Here is a 14,832-nt window from a genome sequence, read left to right as displayed (position 1 = left end):
GTTTGATTCTCACATGGGGTAATTAGCTGTCCTTATGGGCCATTCCAAGATCAGCCAGACATGTACTAATTTAATCAAACAAAGCTCCTTATTAGCACTCTTCCAGAAAAATCTTAATGATTGGATGGGAAATAGGAAGTTCACCCTGGGGATCATTTCTGTGGCTCTGCTCGACAGGGGCACGGGAAAATAATTTATTTGGGTGGCGAAAGCCAGGGTACCTTTTTTGGCTAGACTTATATAAGCCCTAGGGCCAATAGCTTAGTACCTACCTATGAACCTATAAATGTTTTAAATTAAGTCCAAATCTCTGTGACAGTGTAAAATTAAAGAAGACCAAGATTGATTTATAGAAACAGAGACTTCATTTATCAGATATCAAAGGCCATCCTCACTCTTCATCCTCTTACACTCCATATATATATATATATATATATATATATATATATATATATATATATATATATATATATATATAAAAATTAAACATTCATAAGTGTGATCACAAGATCACCATCAGAGAGCAATGCACACTTTCTAGTACAGAGCCGTGACTTCCTAAATAGAGATACTGCTTCTTATCCCAACCATATCATGCCCAGCAGTGAATCACTCCAGCACATGGTGGAATTCAGTCATTCAATGTAAAAAAAGCAGTATAATCTGCAAGAAACAAAGATGCATAACTCACATCCACAAACGGAAAATGTTACAATACTCAGCAGCACCTCAATATTCTGTCCAGGAAAATAATGAAGAGGAGGGGAGTCAAGATTCACCTTTATTAGACCCTCCTTTCCTGCCTTGACCACACATCTCTTGTTCTGCATATAAAAAGACTTAATACAAGCAGCAGTGGCCATGGTACCCCAAACCATTATAATATCTCCCAGAAGACAATATGGACTTCGCAATCATATGCCCTCTCCAGTTTTATAAAATATATGTGAACCATTCAGGGAAGCATACATGACCTTGATGCAGGGACAAATGTCTGATGGACTGTACCATAAAAAGAATTCAGCATACATTTCTCTTTCTGAATCTGAAAGTCAGTTGTAGAATGAAGTCTTCCTACCGACACCCAGCCAAACTTTCTGAAAGAGGCTGAGATATATGATCACCCTATTTAAATTCCATTTTTCTGTCTTTTTTTTTCTTAAAATGGAGTCTGTCCAGCAGTCTTTGTCTATTAAGCAACATTAAAAAGGCATTTTAATCACAGTATATCAACAATATACAGTTTCTTCAACAATTCTAGCCAGACTTCACCTACCCCTACAGATCTGCTACAATTTAACTGTTTAGTTGCTGTAGTGACCTCATCTACAGAAAGGGAAGCAGTGTGAAATGCTGGCTCTACCACTTCCTCCTCAAATGAGAGCATGTTCGCAAGTTGCAGGAGTTCTGGAAAGTATTCTTTCCACCTACCAACAATGTATCCATTCAAGGCCAGTATTTTTTAATCCTTGCAGAGAATAGCTTAGACATGTCTCTCCATTCCTGTCTCCAAGTCACCCGACCATTTGTCAGAAACTCAGAACTTCTTTGAGGCCACCCAAAAGTCATTTTTCAAAACATTGCCAAACTCTTCCTACTGACTGGCCGTCACTTAGGCTGTGAAGACAGCAGCAATGGCATTTATCAACCAGTCACATCTAGAGATTGCCTTGTAACATTGGTTGAAAAAACTTCTTTCTTTAACTTCATGGCTTCCTTCACTGCTGATGTCTACAGCAAATCCTATGATCAGTACAATGATGAGCACAAACCACCTTTCATCCACATTTCATCCTTTCGTCCAAATTTCCCTCATTAATGTGCTCCCATCAATAGATACCAAATCTGAAACCCTAACTATCAAACTCCAAATCAATAACTCTAAATCAATCTATATAATTTGCATGTATCTACCTCCAGGTAACAATACAAATTCTCTAGAACACTTGCTTAGTCATTTATCTACCCATCTACCCCAGGAGACCATTGTACTTGGTGACGTTAATATAAACTGGTCTTCTTGTAGTTCTCTCAACCCCACCAACCATATAAACCTCTTTGGATTCTCTCAACTAATTACAACTCCTACAAGAATCCATAAACCCACTAACAAGGAAAGTACTCTGGATTGGATCCTTATTAACAGCCACCCTGAATCTTATACTCCAGGAACCCTCCCAGATGATATCAGTGACCACACACTTATCTACATTATTAAACAAAAAACCCACATTCCCTCCACACATAATCTCAAACCTCCGGTCAAAAAGTTTTAACCCAGACAGCTTCTTAACTGAATTGCAAGCTTGTGAATGGTCACCACTAACCTATCTAGAACTAGACGAAGCAGTTACTTACTTCAACACTAAATTTCTTAATATCCTAGACTCCCATGCCCCTTATCCAACTAGAATAAAACCAAATGTGCCCCCTGGCTCACAAAACAAACCAGGCAAAAGATACACTTCAGAAATAAAATATGGGCTAATTGGAGATCTACCAAATGTCCAACAACCCACCTCCAATTTAAACAACTAAGAAATTCCACCAAAAGAGATATTCTTAGAGACAAAAAAGATTACTACCTCGGCCTCCAACAGACCAATCAACAAACCCCACAAAAATTCTGGAGTGGGATAAACAAACTTCTTCAACCAGGTCACACCACCACTCCAAACCCAACCAGTTTCAATAGTAACAACTCCAACCTGATCCCTGATGCCTTTAATAACTACTTTACAAAAGCCATTCAAACCCTGGCCAATTCTCTACCTCCTCTCACTGCTTCACAACCAAATATCTGCAATACTTCTATACCTACCTTTCAAATACAACCTGTATCTACATCTTTCATCTGTAAGCTACTTCAAAAATTGAAGCCTTGCACCCCTTCTGCTGACCAACTCCCATCTGAATACCTAAAAATAGCCGCTAAAGCCGCAATACTTCTATACCTACCTTTCAAATACAACCTGTATCTACATCTTTCATCTGTAAGCTACTTCAAAAATTGAAGCCTTGCACCCCTTCTGCTGACCAACTCCCATCGGAATACCTAAAAATAGCCGCTAAAGCCATAGACTATCCCATCTCTATCCTTATTAACAGATCTATCTCTGAGGGCAAAATCCCTGCTCTATGGAAGATATCCCATATCATCCCTCTACATAAAGGAGGACAATCTACTGAGCTTTCTAACTATTGCCCTATTGCCCTACTGTCCCCATTAGCTAAGATAATGGAAAATGTATTCACAAACAGCTACTCAACCACTTATTACAAAATAACCTACTAGCAAACTGCCAACATGGTTTTAGGCCATTCCACAGTACATCAACTGCCCTACTATCCTTTACTGACTCCATAAATAAAAATCGGAACAATAACTTATATTCCTCTGCATTATTTATTGACCTATCAAAAGCCTTTGACATGGTTAACCACAACCTACTGCTACACAAACTAAAGGCTCACTCTCTAGATCCTCAAGCCATACAATGGTTTAGATCTTATCTGGAAAATAGACAGCAAGCAGTACTTTGGCATAACATCCTGTCTTCGATACAACCAGTAAAAATAGGAGTACCCCAGGGCTCTATCTTAGGTCCCCTACTCTTCTCCTTATTTATTAACAACTTACATACTAACATACCCCAAGCCACCTGTATTCAGTATGCAGATGACTCCACCTTAATCTGTACAGCCAAGAGTATAACCTCTCTCCACTCTCTCACCCAAACTGTTTTTAAGAAGGTTGAAGACTGGTTTATGCAATACTGCCTCCTCCTAAATCCCAAAAAAACAAAACTACTCTTTACTCCTACTCATAAATCACCTGTTCCTAACTTCTCTATAACCTCTAACAATGGTACCAACATTACCCCAGAGACTACAACCCGCCTACTTGGTGTAATTATTGATAATCAACTCAACTATGACGTACACATTAACTCAACTATTAAGTCTGTCAACAAAAAACTTGGCACCCTCTATAGAATAAAACCCTTTCTTACTCCTCCTGCAAGAAAAACAATTGCCCAGACTCACCTCATTTCCACCCTTTTCTATGCCTCTGTTATATACACCAACCTATCCAAAAACAACCTCTCTAAACTCTCTACCTGTTATAATAGCATAACTAGATTCATCACAAGCTCACCCTTTAAAACTCACCACTGCCTTAAACTCAAACAGCTTGGCTGGCTAGAACTTCATAGCCACATACTCTATCAACAACTACTTATTACTCAAAAGATCCTATACCACCCTAATAATACCCCTATCCTCACTAATCTTATTACACCTTATATGAATCTACCTACACTACGCTCTGCTAACAAACTTCTAGTCTCCTCTAATAAAGCTAACAACAAAGCTGGGGATTCACTCTTCTCAAACACTGCAGGAAAATTCTGGAATCAGCTTCCTGCTGACTTAACTTCCCTTGCTTCTACTTCTCTTTTTAAAAAAACATCTTAAAGAACATCTCAAAGCTCATTGGCTCTGTCCATGCACTAACCCAGATTGACATCTTTTCTCACTTCTGTCCATAACCCTATACACTACTCCTATAACCTTTACCTCCAAATTGACTTACTACTACTGACTCTTACTCAGGAATTTTAGATTAATATATATATATTCTTTTCCCTTTTCTAAGACTTGCTTATACCTTCTACTGTGAGTTGTAGAATTGTTTAGTTTAATTTCCACTAAAAGTGTTTAGTTTTACAAATTTATTTTATAACTGTTCTCTATCAGAGTGCTAACTCTGTATTGTACTTCTCATAGTTATATTCATTGTTAAATTTCCCATTTTTTTTTGCTTGGAGCTTTTCTCTCCAGGCCCCTACTGAAAATGGACATATATCCAGCTAGACTAGCCCGGTCAACAAATGTAAAATAAAAAAATAAAATAAATAAAATAAAAATTCTTTGACCATGCCTCTACCAGTAAGGTAGAAACATGGTCCATTCAGACTCCATGTCACTAAACTACCCTTGTTTCCGGAAAAAAAGTTTTCTGGAAGCAGGAGCTGAACTTTCCCCACAAACAAGCACCTGCTAGGCATTCTCAGGATGGTGGTGTCCATGCCCTAAGTGACCGTAGCATTTAACCTCAGTCTTGATGACACCGTTACAATGTTGATTCTTGAACTTTAATCTAAGGTGCTCTGACTACATGTATACTTATTTGTATCCTTGTATTCAAACATATTGCTCATGATGGACAATCACACCTAGCAAGAAGTTCAATAACCTCTCACTATTTTGGTTCATTTCATGCAGGGCATAACTTCCAATCACACCCCTATACAAATGTGTTAGAGCCCTACCCAGCACCACTCCCATAACCTACTAATAAAGTTGAGTACTCTCAATAACTGTTTATTGTCTATGCAAAAACAATATACAGTGTTTCCTTTTTACAACTCATACTCACATTAAAGCAGCCCACTTATTTGGTTGCACCAACTCCACTGTACTCCACCCAGTCAAGGGGTTTATGAGTACCCTTACTATCAGGTTCTTCCTTGAGGAGTAAAACAAGTAACAGGAAAACCAGACTGAGATGTCTAGTTCTATACCCATTGCTATGTGTATAGATAAGATCAACTATACCCAGCTGTTACATTTTCATTTCCCACATAAGCTTCAGCTCCTTTTCTAGCTGTGAGGTGGTCAACATCATCATCATCATCTACCCCCTTTTTGCCATTTTCTACATGGGGCCAAGGTGTAATTTCAACTGTTGCCATCTATCTCTGCTCAATGCTATGCTCATGTCTTCTTCAACACTCATGCCTGACTGTCACAGGTCTGCTCTCACACCATCCATCTTCCTTTATTTGCTGAATGCCCTTTATTCTTCTTGCCTTCTTCACCAGATTGTCTTTGTTTTTTCTGCACATGTGCCCAAACCACCATAATTGGTTTCCTTTTACCTTTTCTGCATTTGAAGCTATGATTGCTTCTACTCTGATGTCCTCATTTCTTCACATGTTCCACAGTGTGCATCCTACCACCCATATCAGGCACTTTGTCTCAAACACTTCTAGCTTCCTTGACTGCTCTGTCTTCACTGCCCAGGTTTCTGTATTATATAGTAGTACTGGTCACTCCACTGTTTTGTACACCTAATGTTTCAGCTTCTTTGGCATTCTTCTGTCATATACTACTAATTGTAGCTTTGACCTCCTCGTTCAGACCTCCCATCTCCTCAGTCACCCCTTCCAGATATTTGAAGCTGTTAATCAATTCCACTATTTTCTCTTCTATCTCAATTTTCAGCTTCTTCTGATTTCCCCCGTTTGCTGCCATTAAATCTGTCTTATCTGTACTCAGTTTCATCCCGTCTGCTTTCAGTTTTGAATTCCATTCCCCTATCCTTTGCTGTGAGATGGTATTCTGCATCAATGCACTCACTTTCCTTTGACAGTTACTAGCCCATCATAATCCTTCACTCCTACCTACAACATGAATGCCACTGCACCTGACACTTTCCCTTCACCTTCACCTACTGAGAGGTGAGCCTATACAGCAGAATCACTCAGTTTGTTTGGGTAGTGCTAGTACCAAACATGTTACTTAAGTCACCCATCTACCAGGGAGTCATTCAGGAATACTCTCACAAGAAAAGGCTCAAGACATGGATCCTTGTGTGACACTGCTAGCCCAGCTATCTGAAATTTTGTAAATAATCATACGTCATTTGTGAATAGTCATATGATTCATATGCTTGTCTTACAAATGCAAGATAATTATATGTTATGTGAATATTAAACTAGCGGTGCAGAAGTGTGTGCTGTGTACTGAGCTTCAGGAGTAACCACAGTGTATCCTACTGGAAAAGAGTGGAAGTTTATATGAGCTATGTTCCTGTGCAAATGTATGTTTTAATGGTAGAAGTTGGAACATACAGAGTTAACTTGCAAACCCTCAAACAAATAAGTGAAAATTGTTATGTGATTCTGTTATCTCTGTTTCTGCTCAGACCAGACACAATGTCTAGAGTTAGAGGTTTTCCTATTGTCTTGGAGAGAAATAATTGCTAGGTTTCAAATGTAAAGTGTTTTATTTCTAGGTGACTTCCTAGCAGTTGCACATCTAAGAGATAAGTATTTTTGACACACTTTTGATCATCCAGATATGAATAGAAGTTTTTCTTTTAATGTGAATGCGGATTGTAAATCCTCCAATGTTGTATATCTTGCCCAGTGTACCATTTGTAGTTCATTCTATGTAGGGAAGACCAATCGGTCCCTACGTGAAAGAATTAGGGAACATGTATATAGTATTAGGAAGGGCATTGTCAGTAATGCCCTTTCTAAACATGTTATGGAACATGGAGAGTTGCACCGATTCACTTTTAGAGTGATTGACATCATTACCCCTAGTATACGTATGGGAGACATACGTAATCATACTGAATTTAGAGAAAATAACTGGATGATTATTTTAAGAGCTGATAGAGGTCTTGGGCTCAATGAGCGGGCTTCTATTAAGCCTTTCCTGAAGAAACGTAGGGTACCTAAATAATTGTTTTTATATATTTTTTATTCTAGTTTTTGATAATATATATTTTTTATATATTATTTTTGACATTTTATGTTTGGTTAATAGAATGTGTTGTCATTTTTATATTCCTAAAGAATTTTTTATATATGGATTTTTTATGTTTTGTTAGGAACTTTTAGGTTGTGCTGTGTTTTTAAGAAGTGATTATGAATTTAATTAAGTAAGCTCTGTTATTGGATGATTTGAATTTTTGAAGGTGTATATGAGGCTGTGTTTTTTTGCTGCTTGTATAGGTCTGAAGAAGCATTTTTATGCGAAAGTGCTTACCTCCAGTGTGTTAATAAATGTTTTAAAGTAAGAGTGTGTATGCTGCCTTGGTCGCTCAATCAGTTGTTTGTTGGACTTATTATATTTTATTTTTCTGATCGAGCGTTTATTCTGTGGATTATTGTCATTTTCTTTGTTTATTATCATTTTTTTTAAGCCACTATTCACAGAAACATGGCAGAGACTGTTGCTGATTTCGTTGAATTGGATTATGATCCGACCAGAAGTGGCAGACTTGATATGAATTTATCGCAACATTTTTCCAAATATTTGGAGAAAGATTGGAAGCTGTTGTTACCTCCGGAGATCAATGATGTTGTCACCAATGATGTCACCAGTGTGACTCGAATGCGTGAAGAGTTGCAGCAGTATATGGAAGCCGTTGAGCGTGACTTTTTTGAAGCTTAAGAAGCTTCAATTACAAAGGCAGCATTTTGAGTATTGCTTAGAAAAGAATATTGTCCCTCGTGGACTTTGTGTCCTAAATATGCCTACACAAGGGTCCCAGTTCCCGGAGTTGCTGACGAGGTGGCAACGTTTGAACTTTGGAATAGATTCAGGAATGTGGAGAGCTCACTGTCTCTCTTCCATCAAGAATCTCAAGAATCTGGATGGGGGATGGGGGGATCGAGGGTTGGGATTACTCCCGTGTCACTATTAGACAGAGGTGAGCGCTAACTATATGCATTTGTTAATTGAGTCTTTTGCTCCAGAGGAGGGTAGATTGAGACGTGACTTGAGACATAAACAAGAGCTTCTATTTGATAAGTACTCCACTGAAGTACTTAACCCCATGTTGGAGAGCGTTTTAGATGGAGTGGCTGTGTTTGAAAGAAAACTATTACAACAGAAAAAAACAAAAATATTGAGAGATTCAAATGATTTCAGAATGGGACAGGTCTTTGTTTGGTCAAAGCCTGAGGCAACATCGGTTCCCAGAGTGAGCTCTAAGGTAACCAGAACTGCTGGTGAATCAGTAACTGCTGTGACTGTATCCCTGCCTGTTGGTAATCTTATAACTGAACCTAGTAGTTCTGTGACAGAAGGGAATGGAATCCGGAATGGTTCTGCTGTAGTGTGTGACAAGAATATTACTTCTATTGTTGACTTTGGTTCTAAAGAACTTTCTGAACCTTGTGTATCACCGGCTTTATCTTCTAATGTGCCTAATGAACTTTGTTGTGATGCTGCCAATGATGGTGTGCGTATGTGTAAGAGTGTGAGTAATGGTTTTGATACATCGGAACAGAATTTGTTTCTGAAGGTATTAATTAGTAACAAGCCTGATTTTGACAAAGCTGTTAGACCGAAAGTCAAATTAAATGGTGTTAATGTTCAAAGTGGCATTCCCCTTGCTGGTGCTTCCTCTTGTGACCTTCCTTTTCCGTTGCCTGTTCGTTCAGAACAGTTTCGGAGACGGAGCAGGTCCATGAGTCGAGGACGCCAGAAAAGGAAGTTGTCAGGGGAACAGTGCCAGAATCAGTCCCTGAAGAAGATTTGGGGGAAAATGTTGACTCGTTGATTGTTAATATCTCTTCGTATCTTTTGAATCAAGAAGAGTGTAATGTGTTATGTAAGGGTCTAACTTTTATCCCTTCAGATAATAGTAAGTTGACTGACACTATTTTGGATTTGAAAGTGTTTTGCAGGAATTTGATGTTGCGTTACCATTATGGCAATAGTTTACCAATAGGTAATACTGATAATGTACATCAATGTGTTTTTGAATTTAGACCATTAAGTACTTATGTTCCATCTAATCACCCTCTTGTAGAGGCTTATTTGAAGTTAACTGAGGACAGTATACATGAATATTATAATGAGTGTTTAGGGAAGCATAGACCTGGGAGGAAATTTAACCTTCCTTTCAGAGAGAGGCAGGCTTTGAAGAGGTTAAAGGAGAATTTGAACATCAGCATTCGACCTGCTGATAAGGGGGGGTTCAGTTGTTGTAATGGACAGTGAACACTATATCAATAGCATGAAGGCTATGTTGAGTGATGCTAGCTTTTATCAAAAAATAGGAATGGCTGAAGTTTATGATTTTATCAGTGGGATCAAGCAGTCGGTGCAAGAAGTCTTTGAGATCGGTTTGATCTCAGAGGAAACTTTCAATTTTTTTATGGTATCCGATCCCCTGATCCCGGTTATTCAAGGACTTCCCAAAGTCCATAAACATCTGTTTAATCTTCCCATGCATCTGATTGTCTCTGATGGTGGCTGGATTACAGAACCTCTATCTATATTCATAGAGAAACATCTGAGACCTGTTATAAACTTAAACAGGATGGTATTACAGGATTCTAAACAGTTCCTTTTAGATTTGTATGAATGTATCCAGGTCACTGAGAATATAGAGAATCTGATTTTTGTGACGATGGACATTCAGTCTTTATTTACCATGATACCAAATGAACTAGGACTTTGCTATATACATGAATATTTGAAGTCACATAGTAATTATGAATCAGCCAAGGTTGAATTTGTTTCCTTTTGGAAATTGTACTGGAAAATAATGTTTTTATTTTTAAGGATGAATTTTTCATCCAGAGACATGGCGTAGCTATGGGCACTTTGTGTGCCAATAGCTACGCCAATATGTTTCTAGCACATTGGGAAAATGAAGTTTTATTTAAAGTAGAGGCCTTTGCTAGTCATGTCATTTTCTATCGATGTTTTGTCAATGACGTCTTCCTCCTTTGGAGTGGTAGATCTGAAGAGTTAGAAGCTTTTTTTGAACAGATCAATAATTTGTGTGGATGTTTTCGATTTACTATGACCTCCTCAAGAGAGAGGATTGAGTTCCTGGAATTATTTGTTGAGAAACTTCCAGGGTCTTTAATTAACACGGGAGTGTATCGTAAAAGTTGTTCTAGAACCACCTTACTCAGCCGAAGTAGTATGCACCCTAACCACGTGTTTCGTAATTTGATACCTGGTCAGGGTATAAGAGCCTCGAGACTTAACCCCACCCTTGAAGGCTTTCAGTCTGAGATTGGGAATTTGCAGCAGAGGCTAGTGTCAAGAGGGTATTCAGTAAATGAAATCTTGGTTAACTGGTCTGACTTGAGTACCCTTAGAAAAGGATAGCAGCCCCTTATTATGGGCCGAAGGTAGCTGAGTTAGTAGAGTGATCATCCCCTGTGGTTAAACAACTTAATTCTGTGAGGATCCCTTTATTTTTCACAAGAGATCAAAGAACTCTTTGTGATATCTTTAAACAGCATTGGTCCATCTTACAAGTGGATCCTGAAATAGGTGGTATTGTTGGTTCTAGTCCTTCTTTTACTTTTAGGAATAAAATGAGTTTAAAGAGAATACTTTGTAGTGAGAGGAGTTTGAATAATGGGTTTGTTAGAACAGGTACCACTGTACCATTTGGAGGTTGTAACTTTTGTGAATTTATTAATGTGTCTGAGACTTTTGATCATTCAGATATGAATAGAAGTTTTTCTTTTAATGTGAAAGAGGATTGTAAATCCTCTAATGTTGTATATCTTGCCCAGTGTTCCATTTGTAGTTCATTCTATGTAGGGAAGACCAATTGGTCCCTATGTGAAAGAATTAGGGAACATGTATATAGTATTAGGAAGGGCATTGTCAGTAATGCCCTTTCTAAATATGTTATGGAACATGGAGAGTTGCACCGATTTGCTTTTAGAGTGATTGACATCATTACCCCTAGTATACGTATGGGAGACATACGTAATCATATTGAATTTAGAGAAAATAACTGGATGATTATTTTAAGAGCTGATAGAGGTCTTGGGCTCAATGAGCAGGCTTCTATTAAGCCTTTCCTGAAGAAACGTAGGGTACCTAAATAATTGTTTTTATATATTTTTTATTCTAGTTTTTGATATATATTTTTTATATATTATTTTTGACATTTTATGTTTGGTTAATAGAATGTGTTGTCATTTTTATATTCCTAAAGAATTTTTTATATATGGATTTTTTATGTTTTGTTAGGAACTTTTAGGTTGAGCTGTGTTTTTAAGAAGTGATTATGAATTTAATTAAGTAAGCTCTGTTATTGGATGATTTGAATTTTTGAAGGTGTATATGAGGCTGTGTTTTTTTGCTGCTTGTATAGGTCTGAAGAAGCATTTTTATGCGAAAGCGCTTACCTCCAGTGTGTTAATAAATGTTTTAAAGTAAGAGTGTGTATGCTGCCTTGGTCACTCAATCAGTTGTTTGTTGGACTTATTATATTTTATTTTTCTGATCGAGCGTTTATTCTGTGGATTATTGTCGTTTTCTTTGTTTATTTTCAAAGTTAGGTGGATTGAGATTAACCTCTTCTCTTCCAGTAGACTCTGTTAAAACATATACATTTAAACAGTTACAATAATACATCTATATTTCTATTTCTGTCCAGCAGGTCACAGTGTTGGTATATTTTTAACAGAAGCAGCTTTACAAATACATTTTTTAACACAACCATCTGTACAAATCAGTTTGATATACAAATGACATATAATTCTTTACAAAATGACAGCTATCTGTGCTGGCATATATTGCACATCCACTGCCCTACTTTTCCTTGCATAGCTGACAATACCTCCCATTCTCATAGTGTTGTTCTGTAGATACAGTTAGCTGTGAAGCTCTATGCACCAGTTCACAAATCAAAGTCTTAATTTACTGGCACTGGATTCTGAACAACCTCTTTTTAAACCATCACTGTACTGTGAAGAGTCAGAAATCATCATTATGCATTAAAACATGAATTAAAGTATACAAGTCTGTTTTCTTTAATTTCAAACATTGGAACAACTCTTCTGTCATTATTCCTCTCATTATGTAATGCCTTCACAGAGGGATACCTGCCATCCACTGAAATGTATGCTTAGAGTGTTTATCATCCCTTCTGATGCCTTAGTCATCCTGTTTACTTTGGCAAGCAACCTATGTCTCCATTTCCCAGATATTAATCCACCATCAGCTGTACTCCTGCCTTATGCTGAAACAAGCTATGCTTATCCTCCATGCTTTGACAAATGCAGGAACCCCTTCACAACATTCTCAGACAGACTTAGGCAGTAATATTTTCAGTACACAGCTGTGGTACCCACTGCCTCTCTACATTTTCAACTTCAATCTCAGTTTACTAGGGCATATGTAGGCATCCAACTATCCTATGAGTCTCTCTCTCTCTCTCTCTCTCTCTCTCTCTCTCTCTCTCTCTCTCCACATGGAATACCTACCTGAACTGGGGAATCTTTTGCAGTATGCCTCAGCCCATAATATTCTTTCATCTATCTTTAGACTGGCTGTATTCAGTAACATAATCTTGCTTAATCCAAGATTTGCAAGAATTTATGAAGATATCATGTTTCTCTAATTGTAGAACCTGGAATAAGGTTGAATGAGATGCCTCTCATAACTAACCCATGCTGTCCCCTGCCATGTATACAAATGTAGTAATACCCACCTAAAACATTAGAGATAGAATACTTATTTACAAAATAAAAAAAACAATTTTTGTCAACAATAATCAAGCTTCTAATAATTGTTTTCTCCCTTTATCATTTTCCACCATCTTAATGTATTCATAATCCAGTATCTTATTTTTCATTTTCTAAGCAAAATACATTTTTGTAATTCTTCTGCAATCCTTCCATAATAAAAAATACATCTTTATATCATTAATTCATAATTATATTAATCCCTCACATTTACTTCCTGAATGCTATATTTGTTTTCATTTTAATGCTGTCTTCCTTTCTGAAGTTAAAATAAAGCAAAATAAATCTTCTAACTTTCTTCATTATCTTTCACATTTCAAATTTAACCTGTATCTTGCTAGTGTTTTCTCACCTTGTTTGTTTAATATTTCCCTTTCTTAACACATATATAATGTTTGTACATGTTTATCAAATGTGTAGTGAGTGCACTGTCGAAATGTATACTGTAAATAAAAATAGCATGTAATAATCCACAGTAACAGAAATAGCAACATAATTTCTCCATGGTGTTCTGGTTCGCACCTCTTGATTTGTATATTTGCTCAGGTATGTGATGAAAAAGATTGCAAAGAGCACTACCATGTAACAAAATCAAATTAATGTATAACATTTATAATTTGTGATTCATCGATTTCATGTTCCTGCTTCCTGAAAATTCCAGACTAGAATGTTTAAAATAACTGAATAATGACAGTGTAATGAAATTTCTGTGAGAAAACTTATATCATTGGAAATATGGAACATTTTAAGCAAATCTTAGATTATGCAGATATTTCTTTGTAGAAAGCAATAAAAGGAAGTTACTGTTTGCCATATTCTGAGTGAAATGCTTGAGAGCAGTGTAAATACTGTCGCTAGATCATTTTATCACATTGACTAATATTGAAACGAAACTCTGGCCCCATGTAAAAATTGGAAAGGGGGTGATGATGATGATGATGATGAGCATGTTTTACATTTATTATCAAATTAAAAAAAAACAGCTGAATGTTCTGTGAACACTTTTAAGGAGAGGGGCATACATCAACCCTTGGATGAAGGTTTCTAGGCTGACCACCATTCATGCATGATTAAGATATTATTTTTAGAGTGTGAAACTCACCCTTCCCTTCAATGTAACAGGGAACTCCTGCTCCCCAATATATTGATAACCAAATCTGAAGTCACTAGAACTTAATGAAGAAGTATATATACTGAATTCAAAATGATGATCTGGTATGACAAACGTGGTGAATGATCACTTAGTGAACAGACTTTGAAGAATGCCATGACTCCATTCATGTTACAAATTACCACTGAATACTGAAAACTAATATTTTTCCCTATACTGATCCTATTCATTCAAAAAGGGATTTCTTATGAAACATTTCATAACTGTGATGTATCTTTTTCATCCATCCATCCACTGCCCCTTTTCCCATTTTTGCGCATGGGATTAGGGTGTCAGCTTCACACTACCAGGTGGTTAACCCTGCCACGGTTGATCTTTCATGCCACTCACTTGCATGCGCACTCA

This window comes from Protopterus annectens, chromosome 4.part0 (genome assembly GCF_019279795.1).
Source record: "Protopterus annectens isolate FY-2018-M chromosome 4.part0, PAN1.0, whole genome shotgun sequence".
Lineage (NCBI taxonomy): Eukaryota > Metazoa > Chordata > Ceratodontiformes > Protopteridae > Protopterus > Protopterus annectens.
Note: the sequence above shows the minus strand (reverse complement) of the source record.